Below are 10,618 nucleotides of genomic sequence, written 5' to 3'. Positions count from 1 at the left end.
ATGAACAGTGCAAGTTGGCGAATTTCTTTGTCTGTGGGCACTCCTTCTTCTATTACACCTTTATCACATCTGTTGAGAAAGCATATAAATTCACTAGTCTTTGTGTTACGCGCATGGTTGTTGAAGGATCTTTAGCCAAACTCGGGAAGCTCGCTTAAATTCATACTCATTACTCCTTTTGTATTCATCATTGTTCTTACTTTACAGCTAAGTAGGACTTGTGCATCAGCTATTTTGGCTATGGCATAATGCCTTTATGTTTCTGTTGGACAACTCTTTGAAAAAGTTGTAGAGAGAGTCTAATTTCTTAAGACAAGACTCTGTAATGAACCGGATATCAATTCATGTTCAAGTGTTGATTAAACATACTTTGTCTCCTGCCTAAGTATCTAGTAGCAGCCATTTTTCCCTTCCAGTTGGTGATCACAGTGTTACACAGAACAAGACACGTAGAATAGAATAACAGGAGACTCCACCACGCCTCGAGTGCCAACTGATCGTCAGCATTTGTAACCACAATTGCAATAACATCGTGGAACATCAAATGGACCAGAGAAGCCAAAGCGAATCCATGAAAAACGCCAGCATCGTAATAGGGAGCATCGGTAGTGAAGGCGTTGGCAATATTATTTGCTTTAAGAGTAATGTAGTAAAACATGCTGTTGTTTAAATGCAGTGAAGACACGTAATCGTAATCACATGAATGCTTTACTGTGTTATAAAAGAGATAAGTTTTAGCCTTTTTATAGAAAGAAACCAAGCTTGTTTGGTCAAGATAGCTGCATATTGGTCCGAGTGTTTAGTTTTCTGCAATTTTATGGACAAAGACGAAGTCGAGGTCTATGAAAAGGCTAAAAAGACCCAGCAAACTCGTTAGCCTCGTTCCTTTTTTGCCTTTTTGCGGACCTAGACTTCGTCTTTGTCCATAAAATCGCAAAAAAAAAAAAAAAAAAAAAAAAACGAAAAAAAAAACCTCGACCAATGATATCCAGCCTCTTAACGGGACAAGCTTGGTCAATAAAGGATTTATCATATAGCAAAAAGATTTCGCTTTATTAAAAATTAACTATGACTTTAAGCTAGCTTTAGAAACGTTTCCTAGGCGGCACTACCCGCGGAGCAGGTGGGGCATGTGCCCCACTAACTTTCAACTTTGAGACAATTAAAAATTGCGCAAGCTGAGATAAACTGTAGTGCGGCGTGTAACACGTGGCCTGTGAGCATTATTGCTGAGTCGTGGATCTGACGGAGGGGCCCGAAGGAGCCTCCCCTTATTTTGGGTAAAAACGCAAACGCAGAGGGAAGCAAAACGGGCAGATAATCACACACGAACAAAAACGACCCTTTCCCCCACCCCTTAGATCAAGGTCTGGATCCACCACAGCCACTGTTTATCATATAGCTGGCAGCATTCGTGAGAAATATGAAGCGAATCCAATCCTGTGTTCTGACTTCGTCTTGGCCATAAAAATGCAAAAAAAACAAAACAAAAACAAAAACAAAACAAGAACAAAACAAAACAAAATCGGCCAATATCCAGCCATTTTGACCTCAAGATTTTATTGTTAACATTATCAAATATTTTATTTGGAATGCACTTCAACTCCTTGGTTGCCTCCGCGTTTTAAGCCTTTATTTTTCGCTGCGCGATTTCATTGAAAAAACTTCAGAAATTTTTTACTTGAGTTACCGAAACTGCCCACCGAGAAGGACATGTTGGCATGCTGTTTCTTCAAGAAATTGTATCGACAACTATGCGGATTTTTATTTAGATATTTACAGAAAATCCTATTTACTGATGAGAACAAAAACTATTCGCAAAGTGAAAATGCACTCAAGATTAATGAAAATTCCGTTTGCTGTCCGAAATTTCAGCTTTTATTTGATAGTTTCAGCGTTTTGAAAGGAAAACTCGTTTTCGCGATTTGTGCTAGAAACTTACATTTTCAACACCGAAAACAAAAGAGAACTTCGACTTTGATTCATCTGCACTTATTTTCAAGGAGTTTTCAGAAATTCTCAGAGATCTGAGTCTAAGTTCAAGGGTTTTCAAGTCCTTAAAAACAAAGACTTTCAAGGAGCGCGGTAACCCTGTTTAACGGGCGTAGCACGCTGGACAAATGATCCGCCATTTTTTCACTTGTGTTATCTGCACATCCTGCGCAGGCGCATCACAAGCGTGTTACGTCATTTCTCAGCCAATCAGCGGGATTTCCGTCGTATCAGTTCATCGTTCGCTGGCTTCACGAGTATGCGCAGATTGCCGAATGGTGATTTGACACTAATTTGATCAACCTCGTTCCTAGAGTCTCTCATCTTCCCGTCCCCTGGAGCGAGAGAGGAGATTTGATGCTCCTTTCATTACGTCACGATTCGCCTTCGGTGACAGGAGACCCTCAATTTTCATTGGCGAGGTCTGTGACACTAAAAGAGCGGGAACGAAAGTTTGTTAAACTCATTCCCAGGAAACTCTCTCTTCGATCCTCGCTCGAGGACCCTGTATAAATGGATAGGCTTATTTTTGGCGTGAAACACGCTCTACAATTCCACACGTTTTGATTGAAAAGTATGGCTTCAACCCGTAAAGTAACAAGAACATTCGAGAAAATGGCTCAAGGTTATTTGGTTACTATGTAGGCATTTTCCCTCGGCATTAATTATACTATCAAGCATTCCCTTTAATAACAACTCTGGGGAGGCCAATCGTTCACACAAGCGGCACAATTTCATATCATGGTGTATCTCTAAAACTCTGTGTAGGTATTCTTAGACATGTGTTTGTTAGCCAACTTTCAAGCTGTTTTCCTTGGCTTTAAAAGGCTTGTACACCACTAAGCGCTCTTGTAGGGTCTCAATGGGGTTCACCGATTGCTGTAAAACGGCTCAAAAATTTAGCCGTTAAGCGTAAAAATTGACAAATTTCAACCGATAGCCGTAAGAAAAAGTTGAACGTGAGAAAAATTTATATTGACAACATTCGAACGTTACTAAAGAGCCGTAAAATGGCCAAAATTTTAACCGTTGACTGTATAAGCAATCACCCCATTGAGAACCTCCCTTGGAATCAATTCTAGCTCGTGGAGAGCCTCCTCAGGAGCGAGCGCCAATATCGAACTAATTAATTTAAGTTAACTCCTGTATATTGAGCTTTCGGGAGGCCCCCCCAAAAAACAAACTGACTGGTGTATGTACTGGTCTTTCCTATGGAACCAGCAGTTTACATCGTATTATCAATAAAAACTCGATAATTTGCTCATTTACGTTAGGGCAAAAGAAAAGAACTGTGAAGTGTTCAACAGGCAACCGTGGACGATAATCCTACTCTTGTACGTTGGATCAGCGGTGATCTAATCTGCCCAAAACAACGAATATAAATATAGAGGCAAGACCGATACAACGTAGATAAGTTTCAGACGGAGCACTATATTTCGGCTGGTTTGGCCAGCCGAAATATAGTGCTCCGTCTTAAAACTTATCCACATTGTATCGGTCTTGCCTCTATATTTATAATAAAAGAGGCAATCTTGGAAAGATACATACCGATTGATACGAAAGTGCGCTGTGGTTTAGTATCTGCCTTCTCTCTGATTTCAATAGCGTTTACATGGGTGAAACTCCAGCATATCCCAACAGTGTTGAGTAAACCGAACCGATAACAAAAATTCCAGAAGGAACCAATTATTTCCGCTATTCCACGATATACAGGCTTCGCACAAGACCAGAAGCCGGAATGGTGATAACTCCGACCAATGATTGACGAATTCTAGGACAGGAAATTAGCGGAAAGAGAGTCTGAAACTCAACACTCGAAGATCTTGGTACTTACCTGTCCAAATGGCTGTTTTTTGTTTTATTTGCTTACATTCAAGTTGAAGATTAATCCACTTTAAAAATATCAGGAAACATGACTGACTTAACTAAGTTTTGAACTGAGACACGCATCCCGATTAACGTGGCCTCAGGCTGCTAGTAAGATTAATGCGTTGTCATTTTCTGACTGCTTGTTTGCCTCTATCTTGCTATTCCAGCCACCTCTCTTATTATTACACTTAGGCGAAGCCAGTCCAGCACTTGTGCATGCGCCCATAGAGGGCGCATAAACGAAAGCAAGAGAGTAGGAGTACGTTCCCTTAAGGGAAGTTAAAATACGCGAAGACGGTTTCATTTTTTCCTAGCAGGTTTCAATCGGTAACCCTATAGGGTCAAGGTGCCTTTGCGCCATTTTCTGTATTCTTAGCTGTGAATTTTAAATTGAGCTTTCGAATGGTCTGTATCATCCGTACAGGGTATCTTCCTTTCTGTATCCCTAGGAGACTGGGAAGAGTTTATGCCCTTTCCAAACCCAACCCACGTTGCTGATTCAAGAAACCGGTTGAGATCTTCTTGTTATTACTTTATTCCTGCATAACATTATTCATTGGCTGAACCACTGAAACACTGTTCCTTTTTCCTACCTTGCACGATGTTTTTTTTTTCAGATTCCAGATACAACCTGGTCAAGATTAAGGCAACAAGCATAGAACAACAGAGATACCAGACAAAATACTTTCAATGTTTTAATCATTGCCGTTTTTCATCGGCAAGTTCTTTTTTAAGTCTCTTTACTTCATCTGTCTCCATAACACTAAAAGCTTGTGCAAGTTCTGTCGTGCTCTGATCTAACAACCGTTCATAATCAAGCCTCACACGCTCACGTTCCGCTTCAAGTTGACGTTCAGGTGACTGTCGAATCTCTCGAACGTTCTGTTGCAGTTCCAGAAAAGAAACACCATTTGTTCGATTAAGTCTTTCAGCAAACTATCATCTGCAATCCTTAATCAAATACAAACTTACTGAGCAGCGCTAACATCTGCTACCCTTTGGGTGTACAGATGTACATGGAGCGTAAAACCTCAGCACTGCATATGCCTACAACATACACGTAGATACGCTACTCCCTGCAATTCGACAGGATTTACGTCTTTTTTCTTAAAATCAGCCCACTGTGGGAACATTCTTCGCGATAATTAACTATTAACCAGCATTGAGACCTTTTGCTACTACGTAACCCTTGTCCTGTTTCTACATGCTCTACATACACTTTAATTTATATCTCTACTGCTATTAATAACGTTTTTTAGGTGGGTGTGTCCATATAAATAAACTAGACAAGCTTTTGCTCACGTTTAGTAGGCGTATATTTATTTAATCTGCAACTGGACGCAAGTTGCTCAATGTACAGTAAAAGTCCACACATTTTCTATTCATTTCAACGTGTCAATTAAATGTTAATTAATAATAATAAAAATGATAAAATACATATTTTATGGGGAGACCTCCATCACTGCTTTCAGGGAGGTCTTCTAAACCAAACCAAACATCTACAAAAGATAAAGTACGATGTAAATAAAACTGGCTAAAGACAAATTGATAAAAGATCATTTTAAAAGTGCCAATCAGAAGCATATTAAAATTACTAATTTAAGCTCAGTTAAAATTACTATTTAAGCTCAATCATAGGATAGGTCTCACCACATACTTCAGAAAGTTCTTGACGTTCTCTTCCTTGATTTGCAATCTGGTTCTGAGCACGTTCATTTACTTGGTCCATGTGATGTAACCTCTTCAATAAAAAATAACTTTTTCATTAAAAAAAAAATCAAACAAAAATCAAACATCAGTCATTCGTTTGTATAGCATTAAATATATTAACCAGTAGTTTCACTAGCAACCTTTGTGCCTTCCCTTGGTGTTGATGTATGGGATCCCATGAAAATGGGTTCCCACTCCACTGATGAGCAAACTCGTGATCAGTGGGTAAAAAACAAGGAACAAAGTGTATGCAAGGGTGGGAATGAGTGTGTAAAATGAACATAAAAGTTAGGTGTTAAAATTGAGGGAGCGACTTCTGTAACAACAGCACGCTCCTAAACTCAATTTAAAATTGTAAAAAATATATGTTATATATTATTAAAATAAAAAAATAAATAAGTAAATAAAATTAAAATAAAATAAAATAAAATGAAGTTAAAATATTATCTAAGAGTAACTATTAGAAAGAGGGGGCGAAGCATTAAGGGTTTAGGGTTAAATTGCTAATTTTATATTGGAGTTTTGATTATAGTTGGGGCTAGTGTTAGATTAGGGTTGGGTTGGGGTTAGGGTTTGGGTGGGGTAAAGGTTAGTAATAGGTAAGGGTTTGCTTAGTGTTTGAGGAATTAGAATTATATTAGGGTTAGGGTTAGTGTTAGTGTTAGGGTTAGTGTTAGATTAGTTTTAGGGTTAGGATTAGTGCTAGATGAGGGTTGTGGTGGGGAAAGGTTAGTCATAGGTAAGGGTTTACTTAGGGTTTGTGGAATGGGGTCTCTTGTTTTGACTGTAGGAAGGGAAAGGGGTTTATAGAAAAGGATTGGAAAAAAAGATATCGATAAAAATAAAGTATTCTCCTTTTTCAATTATTTTTATGGACAGGAGACTGTAGGAATGGGAAGGATATAGGTAGAAGAGGAGCAATGTTGATCGAGGAGTGGTGAAAGAAGATGTGAAGTGTCTATAAAAGTTTTTCAAAGATGGAGAGAAATGGAAATCAAACCGGCCGGGTGAGGAGAGAAGGATGCATCGGCACCAAGGCTCCTTATGGTTGTGAGTCGTCAGGGGCAAAGCATCACCGAGCGAGGATGTTTCTAACCTGGTACCAAGTCAATGCCCGACATCCTCGTGCCGAGTCCTTGTTGAAGAAAGCAAGAAAAACTACACAAATATAGTGAGAAATTAGAAAGTGATTGGAACCTATTCCAAAGGAAAAAATATATATCTATATACAGTTTTTATAATATAGAGGGAGGTAAATATGCTACTTTACATAGGGGGAATCAGAAGCATTCCATGAGTTTTTGACACCTAACACAAAATATCAAATAACAAACCTAACCTGCATATGCTCCCCTGTCAGTCTTTCAATTTCCTTGTAAATAAAAAATTACAATCAACATACAAGTACATTGAGAAACAGGCAAAATTTAACTATTTCACTTGATCGTACGCACATGTTCATTTGCGCTATCAAAATATCAATTATTATTATTATTATTGTTATCAGTACTATTAAGACGTATATGAGCACGATCCTTCGCAGTAAAGCACTATCAGACCTGAAAAAAATTTCAGGCCTGTACGGGATTCGAACCACTGACCTCTGCGATACTAGTGCAGCGCTCTACCAATTGAGCTGACAAGCCAACTGGGAGCAGGCCATCAAATTAATTCGACATAAACCCGTAGATGATAAATCAAACAACAACAAACATATGAAACATATGTGTGAACTGCGGTTATGAGACGTATATGAGCACGATCCTTCGCAGTAAAGCACTATTTGATGGCCTGCTCCCAGTTGGCTTGTTAGCTCAATTGGTAGAGCGCTGCACTAGTATCGCAGAGGTCAGTGGTTCGAATCCCGTACAGGCCTGAAATTTTTTTCAGGTCTGATTTTCACTATTGCTCAAATAGTGCTTTACTGCGAAGGATCGTGCTCATATACGTCTCATAACCGCAGTTCACACATATGTTTCATATGTTTGTTGTTGTTTGAGTACTATTAAGCTTAACCACATGCCTCCTTATTCATTATTTGACAAACTTGATAATATCAAAACTGCTGCATAGAGTTTCCATGAAACCTCTACTTTGAGAGGCCCCTGTTATCATATTTGGGTAACCCCCTACAACAAATTGTGAAAAATTTATCTCTGCCACTCTTTGATTAGCCTCCTTCGCAGACGTTCTTCGGGCTCGTCACGCAATCTTCCTCCCCCACGAACGTCTGCTGAAACGAATGAGCACATTCCTTTCCCTTTGTTCAACAGATCACGGAGAACGCGTGGAGATCACCCAAGAGCCAATTGGCGCTTGGTTATTGTTCAGTAGAAAGCCAATCATAAGCTGTGATAGAACAACTCCCAAGAGGGGGTTTAATTTTCTCGCGTTTCTTATTACTCATGGAAAACAGATCTCAAAACCTTGCTTCAGAAACTCGGGACAAAATCGTCGGAAAGAACTGTTTCTGTGCAGTTTTCCGTTAATCCCGCCGGCGAGAATAAGAGTGTTTGGTAAGAGTTAGTGGATATTGCACACTTAATTGAATGCGCTGTGCAAACAGATTTGAGTGTGTTTTCGTCCAGCGACCGTTCGTCTGCAATAAGTGCCACAAGCTGTTACTTCCCACAGGTATCAACGAACGCTTTTCATTCCACTAATTTATTCGTGTTTTTCTCGTTTCCAAGTTCCCACCAATCACGTAGCTCCATTTTCTGCCTTTAAAAGCACACACAACCCACAATTCCTCTATTCACTCCGACGAAGGGCTAACGCTCGAAACGTCAGCTTTTATAACCGTAACGGTGGCCAATTTACCATTTCAACTTTGTTGATATATTAAAATAAATGTGGCAGATTAAGCATACGATAAAAGAAAATTTAACGGATGTAAAAACAAACAAAACAAAATAAAAAACACCACTACTGTACTGGGCTTAATCCTCAAGGCACATAATTTGGGATGTGAAATGAAGCTCTATTGAAAAAGAAATGAGGCTCGTTTACAGTATAGGAATAAAATGCTATTATTCCAATTAATAACCTGGGATCATTGCCATTGCTTTCCATATTGGAATGCATTTCCTGGGTGGCATAGATAAAAAGATTTATTCTGCCACCTTATAAAGCCACAATCAGTCATAAATAAATAACTCCAAAACTTACGCAATGTATTTTGCAATAAAAATTTAAAACTTGAGGTAATAACTTGTATGCTGTATGCTTGTATGCTTGTATGCTTGGGAGCAGGCCGTTAAGATTCGTATATCCCTTTCACGGGTTTATTACGAATCAACTTAACGGCCTGCTCCCAGTTGGCTTGTTAGCTCAATTGGTAGAGCGCTGCACTAGTATCGCAGAGGTCAGTGGTTCGAATCCCGTACAGGCCTGATTTTTTTCTGGTCTGATTTTCGCTATTGCTTAAATAGCGCTATCCACTGCGAGGATCGTGCATCATACGTATCTAATACCGCAGTTCAAAATGTATGAACTTCATATATTTCATTGTATCTGATTTATCACTTTCACGGGTTTATTACGAATCAACTTAACGGCCTGCTCCCAGTTGGCTTGTTAGCTCAATTAGTAGAGCGCTGCACTAGTATCGCAGAGGTCAGTGGTTCGAATCCCGTACAGGCCTGATTTTTTTCAGGTCTGATTTTCGCTATTGCTTAAATAGCGCTATCTACTGCGAGGATCGTGCATCATACGTATCTAATACCGCAGTTCAAAATGTATGAACTTCATATATTTCATTGTAACTCCACAATATGTTACCAACTGACAGCCTGCATCATAAGTCGCCATTTTGTATATCCTCTGCGACCACGCAATATTGGCCCCTCCTCTCCCCTCCCCCTTAACCTACCGTTATGGTTGAGTGCTGTGATATTTGCAGTGTTTCGTTCCCTCGGACATTGAAAATCGTGTTAGCGACCTCTTAGTATACCCTTTTCAGAGACAGATAATTGTACACCAGCATATTCGTTCGACTCTTACTGATTTTATTTTTATGTTCTTAAAAATCTGACCACCGGTAGGCCATAGGGTAGGCCATAGGGTAGGCCACAGGGTAGGCCACAGGGTAGGCCATGGCCTCGGCCAGGTTTTGTCCACACCCACATTGAAACACGAATCGCGCTTTTGTAATTAAAATCACTTTATATACTTCAAGCTAACTAACTTTCCCCCCTCCCCTAAAATACCTTCGTCATATATAATTTTGAACCAGAATGATACCCAGTCAGTTATCATTCATCGTTCTAAATAGTTGACCATATCGGCTGATAGCCAGACTGGGGCATTTTCTGTCATTTCCTCCAAAATGTTTCTCTGGATGGTGATGTATTTGTTGCTTTTTGCACACTATTGAAAACCAATCCCTATCTATATCCTGGCGGGGATTGCTCCTTTGATTCTGGACACATTATTCTTAAATAGTGATTTGAGTGATCAAAACAATTAGCAATTATTGGACAAGGTCGAGCATGATATAATGAATTATCAAAAGCAAGGTGTGAGTTATCTGCGGGCTGCTGAAACCAGAGGCTGAGGCAGATAACACAGAAATAAGGTTTGATATTTGGTAACAAAAAGGTAAGTGCCATTTCCATCTTACTGGCTACAAAATGAAGTTATGATGAACAACAATAGTTATTGAAATAGAACACCCAGTGCATGGAATAATTTTTTGTACAGCTTAATATAATTTTTAACACCTGACATCCAAAATTAGCTTCCCATGTTCGACTAAACAATGGCGAGTGTATACTCTACATGGCAAATTTTTAACAAAAATGGCTTTTGTTTGATTATGTACACAATACATGTTGTTGTAGATTATCTTTATTTATACAGTATAGCCCCTTCAGTGTAGTAAACACTGGTATCAACGGGGTTCCTATTACCCACCCATCCCACCCCAGGGGAGGACATCCATCACACAGTAATCTCGTGCGTGGGAAATTAACGTCTCCTGCCCCTAACCCTGCAGGAGACGGGACCTCCATTTATTCTTCCCTATCCGAGAAGACTAGAATATATA

Source organism: Stylophora pistillata, chromosome 8, assembly GCF_964205215.1.
Source record: "Stylophora pistillata chromosome 8, jaStyPist1.2, whole genome shotgun sequence".
Taxonomy (NCBI): domain Eukaryota; kingdom Metazoa; phylum Cnidaria; class Anthozoa; order Scleractinia; family Pocilloporidae; genus Stylophora; species Stylophora pistillata.
This window is presented reverse-complemented; position numbering follows the sequence as displayed.